The 18,267-nt window shown below is 40.5% G+C and overlaps 1 protein-coding gene across 8 annotated transcripts in view; it reads right to left on the bottom strand.

Moving 5' to 3' along the window:
* The window catches only part of TRIO (trio Rho guanine nucleotide exchange factor), a 371,165-nt gene that overhangs the window by 296,756 nt on the left and 56,142 nt on the right, over nt 1-18,267 (bottom strand). The window contains exon 1 of one of the 8 annotated variants that reach the window (XM_054489155.2): nt 4,916-4,933. The exons of the other annotated variants lie outside the window; for them this stretch is intronic. The gene's annotated coding sequence lies outside the window, so the exon portion shown is untranslated. Of the gene's footprint in view, nt 1-4,915; nt 4,934-18,267 lie in introns of those variants that run through there. 8 annotated transcript variants of the gene reach the window in all.

Below are 18,267 nucleotides of genomic sequence, written 5' to 3'. Positions count from 1 at the left end.
CCTGTTTTGGGAAGGTAAATGAGACTCTCCCCCCAACACACACATGAACTATAGTTATACTAAAAATCATTAATAACACTTTTATTTATTTAATCAGAAAAGCAGAGTCTTCCTTCAAAAAGTTACTGAATGTTTTTAAATGCTTGATTTCAACCATATATGTTATTCTTTCACTATTTTCTCAAACTTTGGACTGATTAGTACTGGCAATACGGTGTAAAAGACAGAGACACTTTCCTGTAACCTTATGCAATCTTCATGCAAGCCATGTGTCAGGCTGGGAATGCCCACACACACAGCCCCACACGTGCTATGACAATCACACACCAGAGGCCCTGACACCGGGGACCGACTGCCAGGACAGCCACATAGGGCTGCAGCAAGTGCCACACACACTTCTAGAATGATAATCACATTCACATAGCTGCTCAGGACTTACCCTAACCATTTTCTCATTAATTTAGTCAGGTATGCCCTTGTCATCATTGATCAAGACAATCTTCCTATAAATCAGAAATCTAATTTTAATAACTGAGTGTGCCTGTGACTGAGCAGGCTGCAGCTGTGGTGGCTGGCATGGGAAAGCCCCAGAATCCTAATTCCCAACCTTCTGTATACTTCATACCTGGGCTCGTGGGGGACAGCAGGAGGGAGAAGAAAAGCTTTATGGTCATTTCAATGCAACAACTCTCACTCTCCTGTGGCCTAGTGCCAGGAATGAGGGCAAGAAAGGGGCCCAGAAAGAAGCTGCAGGTGTAGGGATAGCATTTCCTTTCTGTGAACTCTCCTGGTAATGGTTTCACAGCACAGAGTTAGGACACCTCAGAGAGTCGACCTGAATGGCCTGGGTATAAGGACTACATGCTGTACAGTGGCTCTCAGGACACTGTAGGTTCTGTTGCTTTGTTAATTCCTGGCTCCAGGTATGCTTAGTAACAAACATCCTTTAGTAAACAATGGGAGGAATGAAGTATGTAAAAGACCGGTAATCAGAGAACTCAGTGACGCATGGGGCATCGTGCTGGAGGAGGAATGCATGATCTGGGCCTCTGCCCACACACCAGGCCACTTGGCCCTGCCGTCTTAAGCTGGGCTGTTCCCAGCACGCCTCCTCGCCCTGTAGGAGATTTCTAAGAGGTGGCAGAGCAGTTAAGAGCCTGGCTCTGGCCAGGCTGCTGGATTCCAATGTTAGCTCCCCTTCCTAACGATGAGACCTTGGTCTGGCTATCTACCATATGAAGCTATTACAAGGATTTGATGCAGCAAGGCAAATAGGCCAGTCATGGAAAACAGGAAAAACAACTGTACCGGCCAGGTTCAGGACCCTTGGAGGCAGTTTCCCTGGAATCACTGAATCATGTTCAACGATAAACATGCTTTTATAACACTGCTCCCATCTGGCACATGCCAAATGGAATGACATTGGCAATAATACGATGCACAGAGTCTTTAAAAACCAAGAGGTATGACTCCAATCCACTGTACAGATGTTTATGGTATGCACTGAAATACGACACCTTGATGTCAGTTATTATGAGAACAGACCACAAGTTATTTCTAAGACACAATCAACTCAATGACCATTCAGCTCTTTCGGAATGGTTGGATATGCAACACCAACTCCAACAATCCAAGAAGGTGAAGCAAATACAAACAAGAAGAGAAAAACCACCTTGGTGTTTGAAACACCATGTCTTTTTTCAAATAGGTGTATAAATAAATGGGCAGGCAAAACTAATAACAATGGTTGGAAAGTGTGAATTCTATGGCTGGCTCTGAGACAAATTCAACTCTAATACAGCCAAACCCATTCATAAACTACCTAAGAGAAAACAGAATCTGCAGCATTTCCAGATCATAAAGCTAGTGCTATGGGCAGACTCAAAGAACTCTTGAACTTATGGAAGGAAAGATGTCTGTGCAGGCTTGCTACTACCATGAAAAGAATGAGTCCCCATCACAATCTGAGGAGTCAACCCTTGTTAAGCTCTTGCTGTGAGCCAAGCTTTGCATGGATTATCTCACTGAATCCTCACAAGAATGCTAAGAAGTAGATACCATGATTACTCCTAATTTACAGACAAGGAAACTGACGCACAGACAAGGCAAGTAGCATGGCTAAGATCAAACGGCTTGATTAAGTGGAGGGGATGGAATTCAAATTTGATTCCAGAACACGAATTCTTAATCACTAAAGAAAACTTTTAAAATAATCAAATCAACATAAATAAGTGACCGACTCTCAAAGCTAGCTTCTATTGCCAAAATTCAGTTGTCTATTTAGAAGAACAAAAACTAGTTTTATGGTTTCTTGATTTCTAGGCACTTTGGAGTAGTAGAACTTAACCCAGGCCATTGGAGAAGCTGCAAATAGACTTGTACACAGCAGTAAGATCTCACACTTCATGGAATCACTGGATCTTGGAGCTAAAAGATCTCACACTTTGTGGAATCATTAGATCTTGGTGCTAAAAGATCTCAAACTTTGTGGAATCATTAAATCTTGGAGCTAAAGGGACTTAAGGAATCATTTAATCTAAAGCCATTTTATGGATGAAAAACCAAAGTTTGCAAAAGTTCTCAAGGCCATATATAAAAGAAGGTTGGTCTGAATAAAGAAAGCTGAAGGAAAAAAATCAAGTTTTTATCACTAGCATATTCACTAATAAGATGTAAAATCATAATAAACTGTGATAGGTTTCCAGATCACAATCAAGGTTTGTCATTATACACCAATAAACACTAACAGTGTGCATTGGCAGACACGAATAACAAAGTCACTACAAAAGAACGTTTGTGAAAGAAATGTAGTAGAAGCAACTGCCACAATTCAACCATCTCTTAATTAGCATCATATAAAAAACGATGCATGCTTTTAGTTAGGTTATGGTTTTCTTTTTCTTTCACCTAAAACAGTTGTGAAGAAGATAAGCTCCAAATCATCTTTATCAGTGCAGAAGTAGAGAAAATCTAGGCTGCTTTTTTTGGTCTAAATTCATCTCTCCATTCTTATTATTGAACTACGCAGTCTAGCCTCCTTTTTAAATTACACATGGTAAACACCAAATACAGAAAAGATTTACTTTTCATACAAAATAAATTTCTCATCATTTTACTTTCTTCCTCCAAGTCAAGTTTTTAAAGGCACTTCATTTAACACAATTTTTTAAACTGTAAAAGGAAAAAAATAACATCATAACTACCGATTTGAAATCAATGAGTTCAAATGATTTAAGGTAGGATGTGTTTCATTACCTAAGGTATTTCTTTCACCTTTGTCAGAAATAAATAGAACACACACTTGTCTACACACGTACATTGACAGATGTCACAGACAAATCAATGAGGTCCTGTATCATCAAAGTGAAATATAACACTCGGTTTCATTCATCCATTAAAAAACAATTAGGTGAACTGAAGTGACAATGAAATTGGTTTCTGTTTTGTATTATAATAGGTCTGCACTCATTCTGCTATGTTCTTTCAAACTTTCTGGTGAGCTACAGTAGATGCTAATAACATCTGGTAGATTTTAAATAACAGATTTTTTTTCCCCTAACCTTTGCAAAAAACTGTGTGTTGGTCAGACTAACCTGTATTTCTAAACTGAGATGACCCTGCATCCTTTCAGAAAACAGGAGGTAAGGAAACACCTACTGAGTTCTCAATACTGGAGTCTGAGTTTTTCAGTGTGTGGTCAAACATCTGTGAGTCTTGGACAAACAGCCTCGGTTCTCTGCCTGTGAAGAGAGAATTATCCAGTGGCCCTCCCTAGGTGACCCATGGCATCCCCTTCCATGGCGCCTGAAGGGCTCTGTCTCTAACCATGAACACCATGGCTTATGGATCTGTCAGGGTAGCAGAGAGCAACTGATGCCACCAATTTCAGCCTTCAAGATGGCCAGTCCACCCAGCCCTTCTCTAGGTTTCCACCTGTGTGTAATTTAAAGAATAAGGAATCTGATCAATTTCCAGCAGGAGCACATGACAGTAAACTCAAGCAGTGACAGCCCTGACTGCGGCTTGCCTGACTGCATGAAGCTCTCTTTCTCAAGGGGATTAATTGTAGTCAGGTAAGATAATTTTTAACTAAGTCAGTTAAAGCAGAGAGTCGTTAGAAAGCACACATTAAATATGGTTTTCTTTCATCCTCCCGCTCAATACAGGCACATTCCTGAGTGCCACTTGAACAGCCCCGTCCCTCGCTGTCAGTCTCCTGCCCTGGGCCAGTACCATGGTGTTTTTGTGAATGAAGGATGAATCCCTGGACAGAAGCTCTTCATTGTCTTACTTGAATAAACCCTAATACTCCAATTCTGGCATTCATCCTTATTAAAGTGGAGTTAGAATACAGACACACTCTGAAAGAAACTAAGGTCAGAATGCTCATAGATGATTACAAAATTTTCCCTGACTTTACAGTTCTCTCCCGTGCTTAATATGACAGCTTATTTTAAACATATCATCTTTAACAAGTCATCCCAAATCATTCAATTTAGCCTTTACAGAAATACTTTTCCGACTCATATCTGAAAACACTCAGAAAATATTTAATTAAATTACATGTTGATAGTAAAGGTGTACTTGGCATAAATGGGTTAGAAACAAGCACAGCTAACTTGTGCATCAGCTTAGTATCTAACTGGTGAGTCAGGCATGTGAAAGTAGCCTGCTCACCTCTGCTAGCAGCTAGAGTTAATTATCAGGTTAACATATATACATAATGCATATGTTATAAATAACTTTATATATTTATATATTAATATAGTATATTGTCATTTATATATACCAACATATTAGTTTACATATATTAACCTGATAATTTAGAAATAAATAATTTTTGAGAGAGAAGAGGGGAAGAAGAGTGAACAGAAAAGAGGAGGGAGGAGAAGCAGGAAAAAAATTGTACTTTCCTTCTCCTTCATTCCATCCAAAGAAATCCTTCTGCGCTCTAAGTGCAAAGCAGACTTGTTTTCCTCCCAACCTCAGTGTTTGCAAGGTTGTTTGTAAAGAGCACACAAACCTCTAGGAGCAGGAAGAACCTCACACCTGCTCTGAATTCCCCTAGTGTACTTTGTCCATGTTGTTCAACAGCAACTGAACTCTTCTTGGTCAGAAACAAGAAATTACAAATCAGATCCGGCCATGAGTCTTAACTAACCGTACAGTGTTTTCATCAGGCAAACATGAAGAAAGTACAGGCTACCCTATTTGGTCTCCTGATTGCTAGAAAATAAATGAACAAGTATGAGTACTATACAAATATAAGTCATGAGAACCACTTTCTCAAAAGTTGATGCAAAGCAAATTCAATGTGTAAATTACAAAATTAAGCAATGAAGTGCCAAACCCTAACTTTCTGGATATAATCAATCAGTAGACCTGATGTACACTGGTCAGGATAGGGTAATTTGCTTTGTTCTCCATTTTGGGGATGGGGGGGACATAGCTCTTTCCTTTTTCTTCAATAATGCCAACAATTCTTACCCACCCACCGCAGTCCTTCCTCAGGCACTTCTGCTATTTTTATTGGCACAGGTTAACATTTAAATTTCAGACACCTTATTTTAGGTGTCTGAAATTTAAAACACCCTACATGCCTGAGACATCTGAGGTTCAATGAAAGCAGCGTCTGCACGTTTGAGCAGGCATGTGAGTCTGGAGGGAGAGCTGGGGTGGAAACAAGGTTCAGAGAAGTTGGCTGGAGTTCCCCGAAGATTCCAGAGAAGCCCTGGGGAGCTGCACTGGGGTGTGACTTCAGAGGGAGCCACCAGCCCAGGCACTAAATCAACATACTTGGTCCTCAGAAACCCACCTGTTGGTCCTTATAGGGATGGAAGCTGTCCATGCCACCTGTTTATAATTCTGTCCTTCCTGAGTACTCTACAAACAATAAATAACACATTTTAACCATTAAACCATTAACTTGCCTTTTTTTTTCTTTTTAAGACAATGTCTCACTCTGTCGCCCAGGCTGCAGTGCAGTGACAGGATCATAGTTAAGTGTAGCCTCAAATTCCCAAGCTCAAGTGATCCTGCAATCTCAGCCTCCCAAGTAGCTGGGACCACAGGTGCACGCCACCATGCCTGGTTTTTTTGTTTGTTTGTTTTTGTTTTTTTGGGTTTTTTTGGAGAGATGGGGTCTCACCACTGTGTTGCCTAGGCTGGTCTTGAACTCTGGGGCTCAAGTGATCCTTCTACTTTGGCCTCTAAAAGTTGATGGGATTACAGATGTGAGCCATGGCATCTGTCCCCACTAATTTACTTTAATCTACTATATTTCTCTTTATATTTTTTATTTCATTGATAATTTTTTTCTTCATAGTACTATTTGATCAGAATACTAAAAAGATTGCCACATTCTGTTTCTCAAGAACAAACTGTGGCTCTCTGTATGCAGATCTAGCCAAGAGAAAACATATGTGACAAAAAGATTGTTCTTATTAATTTCTAAAGAACAGATCTTAAATTTACAAAAAAAAAAAACCAACTGAGTGTGCTCAGGAAAGCTCTATATATACACTTCAACTGGTAGATTCTTGTTTTAATATATACCTTCTAGCACATATGGCAAAATATTTTATTGTTTCATATTTTAAATTATTGTATGTTTTATTATAGGTTAATTCACAGCAGGGGCAAATTTATAGTAATGACTGCTTATGTCAGTCCATTTAAAGTTAGCAAGCCATTTAAAAATATGAGCTTTATGCCAGGTTTGCTTATAAACAGGTCTAAATTACTCATTCATATTAAGCATTCTGCTGGCCCAAATTATTATATGTTAACAGCTAAGCTTTTTACATCAAATCTTTGAGATGATGATTCTTTCTGAGATACTAGAAACCCAACTCTCTGATTCTCCTCTTTTTGAGGAAATGATTTTGGCAATTGTTAAATATATGAATCATTGATCTAACTATAACTTACTGTTCTAATTGGAAAGTCAGAAGAAGGTAAAGTCAAAAGGTCTAAAAATAATGTTAATGTGACTTTTATTATGATTATTATTTGCAGTTGGCACGGCTTCAAGTGGTCTCCAGTAAACCTCAGCAATTCCCAAAAATGTCAAGGAAACAGACCTAAGTTATCTAGGGGCTCATGGCAAACTTACAAGGGCAGGAGTGGGGAAGATGGAAAGAAGGGAAGGGAGAAAGAGGACAGAGAGGAGAAGGGTAAAAGGAGGAAGGGAGTGGAGGGTAGGACAAGATAAAGACGGATGGACTTTTTGAGTATGTGTCATCCTCTGACATCCACTTCATTTCTGCTCAATTCAAATTTTAATTTTAACTGTACGTAGAACTACCAGACAATAAGGCTGAATAGAGTAAGCTGCACTTTAAAAACATAACCACTACAACAACTGATGAAAAACTAAGGGTGATATCTATGATTCATGTTGAAATAAAAATTTATTTCCTTTTTCTTTCATGGTTTTTCCCCAAAACAATCATAAAACCACAACAACAAAAATTAAAAAAAAAAAAAAACACTTTCAAAAGTGGTTTGAAAGGAGATTTAGAAGAAACAAATGCTGCAAAATAACCTCCTCTCAATTGCTCCACAAATCTGGAAAAGAGAGACCTCTAAATGGGCTCTGACAGATGCTCCCATAAGTTAAAGGGCACCTGAACAGCAAGAAGCTAAACACAGGCCACAAAATGGCTGGCTGCAAATAGGTCCCCATGGGGATCACAGCAGAGGGTGCGGAGCCTGGGGAAAGCAGGACACCCCTACTCTTGGCTGGGGTCACTGGACAATTACCTCGGTGGCCTCAGACAAACCAAAACTTCCCTAGACTCCGTTTCTACATGTGTCAACAAGGAAGCTGTCCTCAAAAGTAACCAGTGGTTTAATTTCAAGCCACTTCACACTTCCAGCCTTCTACACAGAACTTCCCCGTTCATCTACCATCTACTTGTATTCCTTCAAAACTCAACCAAAGGGCCCGACTGCTCCTCCATCTGACTCCCCCTAACCCCACCTGGGGCGCCATACCCCGCACTCGCTGCCCTAGTTGTGGCCCCAGCTGGGCTCCTCCAGCAACCAGGGCTCCCATGGCACCAGGACCCCGCTTGGTCCACGCTGCAAGTTGGATGCGAGGCCTGCACACAGGGAGCTCGGCACACAGGGAGAGGGGGAGCAGCCAACACCCTGGGGACCCCAATCTGGGGGGCTGCAATGCTGTGCCACTGCCTCTGTCCCTCTGTGCAGAAGCCCTCCTAAATTCCTCTCACCAGAAGATCTGAGTCTGATAAAAAATCTCCTGACAATTTAAAAATACTGCCTTGAGGGCCAATACTGTCAATTTTGTTGAATCTTTTTTCTTTCTTAGAGTACATTTTAAAGCATTTAATTAAAAAAAAAAAAGTGTGCTGCACAACCTCAAACAACACAGAGTTCCTCTAGACCACCGAGCTCAACTAACAACTGCTGCTCGAGAGATCCAGCTAACAGGGTGTCTGTGGCAGCATCCCCAAGGCCATACAGAAGAGTCAACTCAAGTGACCCACTATCAACCACTGGTTTAACCCAGTATGATAGAAGCATGGAAGAGTAAGCAATCATTTTAAAAATAATGACATTACACTAAACTATTTACAGGAGAAAGAATATATTAGTAACTGGGACTTGCCTCAAAGTAATTGAGGGAATAGAGACATGACATGTGACAGGCCACAGATGGTGACTGCTGAAGAGCTCACGGGTGGCATCACCCATTCTTTCTACTTCTATGTATGTCTAAAACGTTCCAATATGAATTTTAAGAAATGATGGCAAATATAGTTCCTGACATAAAGGATGTTCACAATATGGTCTTTACAACGTCATGAGGTATTTTAAGGTATAATTTACATACCATAAAATTTACTCATTTTAGCAGATAGGGCTCTATGGTCATAACATGAGAATGGGACCTACTGGCTCTGATACCTGTAAGTTACCGGCACTAGCCCTCAGTTTCCTCTTCTGGAAAACAGGAATGTAATCTACCTCTTAGGACTAGATGAAACAGAAAATGGCAAAGGGTTTTGTAAACTGCGACCTGTCGAATAAATTCTGGTGCACTATTTTAAAAATATTCACCCATTTTACACGGACTGTAGTAAATTTATAATTGCACAACCAGCTTCACAATCCAGTTTTACAACATCACAATCCAGTTTTACAATCCAGTTTTACAAACAAACTTTATAATAGAGTTTAACTGAGAAAAGGATGATTCGAAAATGAGGCAACACTTAGAACCAGCAGAGGGTTCAGAGAGTTCCACTTCAGGTAGGCAACACTTATGAACAGAAAATAGAAGTGAGGTACAGAAACAGCTCAACTGGTTAAAGCTCAGCCTTTGCCTTATTTGAACAAGGTCTGATGAACTGGCCACTTGTGACTAACTGAAGCCCAGCTGCTGTGATTGGCTGAGAGTTAGCTATTTGTTACAAAAGTATACTCTTCAGTTAGACTTTCTGTTAGTTTACATACTAAGTTAGATTACAGTTGCTTACATAAGGACTCAAAGCACAGAGACATCTTCAGGCTTTAGTTTGGTTTAACACTTTCTTCACTCTGAAATGTTTCCTTGTGACTCTTTGCAGTCAATCCTCTCACTGGCCCATACCCCAAGGCAACCACTGAAGTGCTTTTTGCCTAATTTTGCTTTTTCTGGAAATTTCATAGAAATGGCATCATGCAATATGTCGTATTTTGTGTCTGGCTTCTTTCACTTAGCATGCAGTCAGTGAGGTTCACTCAGGTTGTGGCATGTGTCAGAAATTTCTTCCTTATTGCTGAGGAGTATTTAACCGGCTGGATATGATGATGATATACCACATCTTGTTTATCCATTCCAGTTGGTGGACATTTAGATCATTTCATTTTTGGCTATTATGAGTAATACCGCTGTACATTCGTAGAAAAGTCTTTGTGCGGACATGTTTTCATTTATTTAGAAAGAGATACACAGGAGTGAAACTGCTGCTTCAAATGATAAGGCTATGTTTAAACTTTTAAGAAACTGCAAACTGTTTTCCAAACTGACTGTACAACTTTATATTCTCAATTTATGAGGGTTCTAGTTTCTCCACACCCTCATCAACACTTGGCAATGTCAATCTTTTTTATTATAGCTGTTCTAAGTGAGTAGTGGTATTTCATTGTGATTTAAATTTGTATTTTCCTAGTGACTAATGATATTGAAAATCTTCTGATGTGTTTATTTGCCCTTCTTTGTTGAGTGTCTATTTAAATCTTGTGCTCAATTTTTAATTTGGTTTTGTTCTGTTTATTGTGTTATAAAATGTCTGCATATATTCTGGATTAAAAATCCTTTATTGGATATATGATTTACAAATATTTTGTCTTGGTCTGTGGCTTGTATTTTCATTCTCTCTCTCTCTCTCTCTCTCTGAGACAAGGTCTTGCTCTATTGCCCAGGGTGGAGTTGAATACAGCTCCATGATCACAGCTCACTGTAACCTTGAACTGCTGGGCTAAAGCAATCCTCCCACTTGAGCCTACCAAGCAGCTAGGACTACAGGTGCATGCCACCATGCCTGGGTGCGTGTGTGTGTGTGTGTGTGTGTGTGTGTGTGTGTGTGTGTGTGTATGTGTGTAGAGACAGTCTTGCTATGTTGCCCAGGCTGGTCCTGAACTCCTAGCCTCAAGCCAACCTCCCACCTCAGCCTCTCAAAGTGCTGGGATTACAGGTGTGAGCCACCATACCTAGATCATTTCCTTAAAGGTATATTTTGAAAAGCAAAACTGAATATAAAAAAGTTTAAACTATAGACTTTTTTCTTATGTTGTTCATACTTTCTGTATTTTATCTAACAAATCTTTGTTTAATCCAAGATCACAAAGATTTTCTCCTAAGTTTTATAGTTTTAAATTTAGATTTGTGATCCATTTTTATACATCCCTTGACAGAGAAAAAACTAGTGATAAAACTGCATTGCAAAATGACCCTTTTTAAACATATGTAACATGATTATATATGCCTATATGGAGCTACAGGTACACAAACAAATAAAAAGAGAAAAGCCTAACTGGACATGCACCAAAACAGCAGTAGGTACTTATATCCTAGGAAGTTTTATTCTCCTTTTTGGCAGTACACGGAAATAGCATATAATGAAGTGGCTGTAAAATACTATACACCAATCTGTACTGTCTCACCCAGATAATGAATATGTACTTCAGTCATGCAAAGGTAACACACAGGCACCATCGAAATGGAATGACAAATTTCAGGAGCAAGGCAGCAACTGTCAGGTTAGGCACACGCCAGAACAGAAGGGCAGCGGGACCTGAGAAAGAGGCTGCTGGGACCTGAGCCTTACTGGGAGAAAGAGGTTGAGTTAAACTTTCGAGGATAAGAAACACCTGGAGAATCTGACCACAAGTTGAGTTCAGAGGATGCAAAGTCCTCAAGACAAGAGCAAGAATCCAGAGGAATTAAGCAGTATGCTTAGTTTTTTAAAAAGAAGTTTCTTTTTCTAAAAAAGTACATTTTAGACCAGGTGCAGTGGCTCATGCCTATAATCCCAACATTTTGGGAGGCCTAGGCAAGTGGACTGCTTGAGACCAGTAGTTCAAGACCAGCCAGGGCAACATAGTGAGACCCGTCTCTACCACAAACACAAAAAATGAGCCATGTGTGGTGGTGCGATGCCATGGTCCCAGATACACAGGAGGCTGAGGTGGAAGGATCACTTGTGCCGGAAGGAAGAGGTTGCAGTGAGCTGAGATTGCGCCACTGCACTCCGGTCTGGGTGACAGAGTGAGAAACCATCTCAAAAATAAAAATAAATAAAAAGTATGTTTTAAAATGAAAAATATTTGGCCGGGCACAGTGGCTCATATCTATAATCCCAACACTTTGGGAGACTGAGGCAGGCAGATCACCTGAGGTCAGAAGTTTGAGACCAGCCTGGCCAACATGGCGAAACCCCTTCTCTACTAAAATACAAAAATTAGCTGGGTGTGGTGGCATGGGCCTGTAATTCCAGCTATTCAGGAGGCCGAGGCACGAGAATTGCTTAAACATAGGAGGCAGAGGTTGTAGTGAGCAGAGAGCATGTCACTGCGCTCCAGCCTGGGTGACAGCGTGAGACTCTGTCTCTAAATAAATAAATTAATTAAAAAACATTTGTATAAAAGCATTTGTATGCGTATATGTTTTCATTAGTAAGAAACCAACTGGTATCTTCTGAAACACTAATAATTCTTATATTTTGTGTTAATAACACAGTAGCCAGATAATAAAAATTAAGTTATTATGAAGTATGATATGTAGCTTTCATGAATTAAATTTAATTGTAACTACAGCTGGATAATTCCTATTTTTGCCAGGGGTTTTTATCCTGTCCCTGGCCAAGGAACTTCAGATACAAGATAGACCTTTATTTTGAATCTAACGTAATGAACAGTGTATTGACTTGTAACGTTACTTCAAATGCTGAGGAACTACTGTTCACTGTTTCAGGTACTTCTGAATGAAACTGTTAGCTGCTCCATTATGGGGACAATTATTTTATCCTTGTTCTTATTCTTTTCTCTAGATCGCATGTTCTATCTTCCAAAGAAATTGCAACCCACAAAAGAAACAGCCCAGGAAGCATGCGGTGGATGTGCTCAGTAACTCCACCTCCCTGGCGCTGAGGCCAGAAAGCAGACACTTCCTGCAGCTGCAGTTACACAACGATGTTCTGTGGATTTTTCTGGCAATAGTTAATGATTTAAGACAATAAAATCCTATGCCCTCCTGAATCCGTGTGCACTTCCCTTTGCACCACAAATACTGGCCTCTGCCTCTACCGCAGCCACAGTGGACACAGAGAGCAGGAAAAAGAGCCTGGAAGAGGAACCCTGAAGAAGGGGTGACGCCACGCGCCCCAGACTTCTACACGGCTAGAAACATCCCTGACTGATATTATTACTGAAGTGTATACATGGTGGCAGGCCCTGTTCTAGGCTCTTTACAAATATTAAATCACTGAATCATCAGAACAGCCCTGTGAATGAGTACTACTGTTATCTGCATTTTACAGTGAGGAAACGGAGGCAAAGAGGGGAAGGCACTTGCCCAGGTCAGGGTCACTGCTCTAAGCTCCTATATCCTTAGGTTAACTCTCCATGTTACACTGTATCTGTTACTTCATCTCTGTTCACCAAAATCTGAATAGCATTTTAATGAGAGACAGGGTTCAGGACTTCATAGGATAATATACAATAGTCTTATTTTAGGCAATATCTTTCTCAAATCCTTTGTTTCTTGAAATCTCTACTTAATTAGCTATTTTTCCACCATACTTAAGTACACATTCCCGTATGACCTAGAGACCAACACTGACTGTACAATGTTAGTATATGGTCCACTCACTCAACCGGGGGTGCCAGGACCTTGCTTGTCCCTAAGCTGCCCACGATCATAAAGACAGACCAAGACAACCTGCAGAACAAAAGGAGCAAGTTCACACTCTTCCTCCTCCATAACCATCAACCAAGGAAAAGAACTCTCCTTTCTCTCTGGCATCCATGAGGCTGGCAGTGCAGAACTCCTTCCCCGGGCACCCTCCACTCCTCTCCCAAATTACCTCTGCAGTAAAAAGACAGGCTGGTGCTTTAAAAATCAGTATTTTATTGTGAGGTCAAGGAGAAATGTACTAGCAGCACAACCACAGATGGCACTTGTTTGGCTTAAAACAAGACACACAACTCAAAACAAGCATTTCCCAAGAAATAAAAAGCATAAGAAGCTTTTAAAATGTCTGGGCTATTGACAGGCTCAAGTACTTTTATCAAGGTCTAGAAACATTTGAGACATCCATCAGGATCCTGAAAAGAGCAGTTCAATTCTTCCTACATTTGTTGCTTTACTTAAAATACCAGGCATCTTCTGAGGTGCAACGTAACGATAAGAGAAAAATAAAAATGAAAAAGCTACCAGGTTTGAGTGCACAATCAACAAGAGCTCACTTTGCCCCTTGAATTTTACACGCTATTCCTACTGTGTTTCTCTAATAAGCCATCAGCCCACCCCCACCCCTTTCCCTGGTCTGCTGAGAAAAGGACTAAGCTTTGTACAGCTTCAACATCTAGCAAGGGGCAGGTGACTGCCAGGGGAGCGAGGCCCCCTTGTATAGAGTACAGGAAAGGGTCAGTCACAGATGCCCATCAAGGGCTCCATTCCCATGCTTGAGGGCACTGAACGCCACACTGGACAGTTACTACATACATTTTTTAAAAGATTGTTTCTTAGAATTTGTTACTTTTTATTCTAAGAATATAAAAAGGTCATTTCCATAAAACTTACAGGTGAACATAAGATCTTTGTCTTAATATGCTTATTTCATTATTAAGTACAAAACCAGAAATATCTGACCAGGAAACATGGTCTGTAAAAAAGAAAAATTACCTTCCTACTTGATTCTTAAAATACTGTGAGAATGATGATGATGTTTTGTAAGGCTTTTGTAGTCCTTGAGGGGAAATGTTTCTGGACACAAGGAATGAAGCTGCTTTACTTTTAAGATACCAAAAAGCAATCACCTTGGGATGCTGCAGACTTATTCCATAGGAACACTGCCAGGACTCAACGCCTTCTGGAATCTCTCTTTTCCAATTGCCTATTATAGGACATTCTTTGGAAAAATCCTTAATGCAGTAAGCCATTATTTTTTAAGAACAGATTAGAGTTTGGGAAATAACTAAATTATTCAGTGCCAAATATACATAAACAGAATAATCAAACTTGTTTACTCCATTTTTTTAAAAGTTACGAATATACCTGACGTATCAGGTATCTGATTACTGCAAAACGAACCACCACAAAACTTACCATGGCTCAAACGATAATAGCTTATCATTTCTCATGACTGTAGGTTGACTGAGTGGATCTTACAAATTATAAATAAAAGCATAAATAAAAATTACAAATGACCAGAATGGTGTATTAGGCCTTTTCACGTGGCTGATAAAGACATACACGAGACTGGGTAATCTATAAAGAAAAAGAGGTTTAATGGACTCACAGCTCCACGTGGCTGGAGAGGCCTCACAATTATGGCGGAAGGTGAAAGGCACGTCTCACTGCCGGGAGAGTGAGGCCCACTTGTACAGAGTACAGGAAAGGGTCAGTCACAGACGTCTTGGCGGCAGACGAGATAATGAGAGCCAAGCAAAAGGGGAAACTCCTTATAAAATCATCAGATCTCATGACACTTATTCACTACCACGAGAACAGTATGGGGTAAACCACCCCGAAGATTCAATTATCTCCCACCAAGTCCCTCTCACAACATGTGGGAATTATGAAAGCTACAATTCAAGATGAGATTTGGGTTTGGACACAGCCAAACCATATCAAATGGAGATACTGGTAATTACAACATGAGCTACAGTATTCAAAATCACTTCAACTTGCTCATAGTAGTTCAGGAGTATCCAATCTTTTGGCTTCCCTGGGCCACACTGGAAGAAGAGGAATTGTCTTGGGCCACACATAAAATACACCAACACTAACGATAGCTGATGAGCAAAAAAAAAAAAAAAAATCACAAAAACATTCATAATGTTTTAAGAAAGTTTATGAATTTGTGTTGGTCCATGGGTTGGACAAGCCTGGTACGGGTCCTTAGAACTGCCTAGCAATGCTGGGTTATCTATATGCTATATGCTGTTTTCACAAGTTGATAACAGAACTTTTATTTTCACCTTTTTTTTTTAATTATACTTTAAGTTTTAGAGTACATGTGCACAACGTGCAGGTTTGTTACATATGTATACATGTGCCATGTTGGTGTGCTGCACCAATTAACTCATCATTTACATTAGGTATATCTCCTAATGCTATCCCTCCCCCCTTCCCCCACCCCACAACAGGCCCCGGTGTGTGATGTTCCCCTTCCTGTGTCCATGTGTTCTCATTGTTCAATTCCCACCTGTAAGTGAGAACATGCAATTTTCACCTTTTTTCTTGAAACTGTCAAAGCCAAGTAAACGTGACTGCCATTCAGGTCCACCTATTTCCTGGGGCCCAGATTTTTAATCATTTCTGTATTTTTGCTTTTATATAAATGTAGGCCTGTGACTCACAAACAACTTAGTTTTTAAAAGATGAGCAATTTATTCAGAGTTAACAAATGAGCAGAACAAATTCATTAATATTTCCAAGTAAATCTGACTAAGTGAAGTAATTTTTACAATCTCTCCTTTTATCCAGATACAGGATCATCTTAGAACACAGCTTGCCTCCTACCCACCAGGAAAAGTTTCTGTTATCACAATAACTACATGTAATCCTCAAAGTTAACAACCAATGCTGCCAAATGCTCTTAAAACCACAGGATGTGACCTTAGCAAAGCATTTCACTAAAAATGCTATGTATTTATCTGTAATTAACTTAGTGTTGGAATTCCTACTTAAAAGTGTGTTTTAACTTTTTTTAAAAAGCTGCTATAACCAAGATGTGATTTTAACTCATATCGTACTTTATATATAAGGTAAAACAAGAAGGAGAATCTTAAATTACTCTTAAAAAAAGATGAGAATGTTTTATTTTTTATTTATTTTTTATTTTTTGAGACGGAGTTTCGCTCTTGTTGCCCAGGCTGGAGTGCAGTGACACGATCTCGGCTCACCGCAACCTCCGCCTCCCGCGTTCAAGCGATTCTCCTGCCTCAGCCTCCCGAGTAGCTGGGATTACAGGAACGTAGCACTACGCCCGGCTAAAATTTTTGTATTTTAGTAGAGACGGAGTTTCTCCATGTTGGTCAGGCTGGTCTCGAACTCCCGACCTCAGGTGAACCGCCTGTCTCGGCCTCCCAAAGTGCTGGGTTACAGGCATGAGCCACCGCGCCCAGCTGAGAATGTTTTATTTTTATATACTGTTATTTTTGAAAAAAAATGATTTTTCTAAATCATTTAAACATGAAAATGGAATTTTTGGCTAACTTTGAAAACAGCAAAAACTCAGCTGTTTAACAAAGGAGAAGAAAAATTAACCCACTAAGCCAGTGATTTGTTTATATACTTATGCTAGACAACAGCAGTAACCACACCAAAGCAGAAACTAAGAGTAGGAGTCGTATATTTCCATAAGCAGCTTTATTCTGCACTACGAACCAAAACATCAACGACTCCCTCCCTTACTGCACTTATATCTACCTTCACCAGCCACTCTACAGTTGTTAGGTCCTTTAATCTCTACTTGCAGGTTCAGTCCACCAACTTCCAGGTCAATCCAGGTCCAATGGGGGAAAATGCTAAACCCAATCCATTTATTCAACAAGTTATGTACTGAATACTTACAATGCACCATCATGTATTAGACCCTGGGAGCACAGATGTGAATGACATTCAGTCCCTGCCTCCAAAAAGCATGCCTGTCTTACAGGGGAGACCAAAATTAAACATGTAATCAGCACAACTAGGATTCTGTTCAAGTGACAAGCGCAATTACAGACAAAGGACAGGATAGTGGAAAGCATCTGGGGGGACTTACATCATGGGCGCGGGCAGGAAGCCTTCTCTTCGGCAGGTGGCACTTAAGCATGACCCCAGGGTGGGGATTCATGGGGAAGGGAAGGGCCCTGAGAAGGATGGAGACACATAATGGATGGCAGGGAGGGGAGGGGCAGGGCACGGCCACCTGGCTGAATGGCACAGTAAGCCAAGCCCCTAGTACATAATGCCTGGCACCCAGAGGACAATGCTGTCCTGGCTGGTTCTCTCACTCTCTTGCAGGGCAGAAGCCCAACCAAGTATGAACCGCTGTCTAGTTGCCAGGACACTAAGATCTCACAACCCTGGTATAGTCACTAGAGAACCAGCTGACGCTACTTCAGCCAGGCCTCCTAATCATAACCGTTGGCCTTGAACACTCCACATAGAGAATGCTGTCTATGTTCTCTCTTTTAAGTCTGTCTCGGCTCATTCTAACAGACCTGGCCCTGACCCCTCCTCCCCAATTCCCTGTCTTGGAACAGGTACAGCCTTACGTCCAACTGAAAAAACCAAGGTCTGGCAATGATCGGACCCAGGACAAGATAAATCTCAAGATGCCACCTGGAAATTAGGCTCGCTTCAAGGCCAGCAAAGCTTTGGTAGTAAATGCCATCATTCTATAAATCCCCTGCTTTAGGACAAAAGGGGAGGGGGAAAGAAAGAGGAGAGGGGCAGGAAACAGAAAAAGGAGATGGTCATTACGATGCAGAATGCCACAGGCCCAAGAAGCTTCTCTGCCATCCTCTCCACAGGCCCACTGA

This window comes from Pongo pygmaeus, chromosome 4 (assembly GCF_028885625.2).
Source record: "Pongo pygmaeus isolate AG05252 chromosome 4, NHGRI_mPonPyg2-v2.0_pri, whole genome shotgun sequence".
Classification (NCBI taxonomy): domain Eukaryota; kingdom Metazoa; phylum Chordata; class Mammalia; order Primates; family Hominidae; genus Pongo; species Pongo pygmaeus.
Note: the sequence above shows the minus strand (reverse complement) of the source record. Positions and strands in the feature narration are given on the sequence as shown.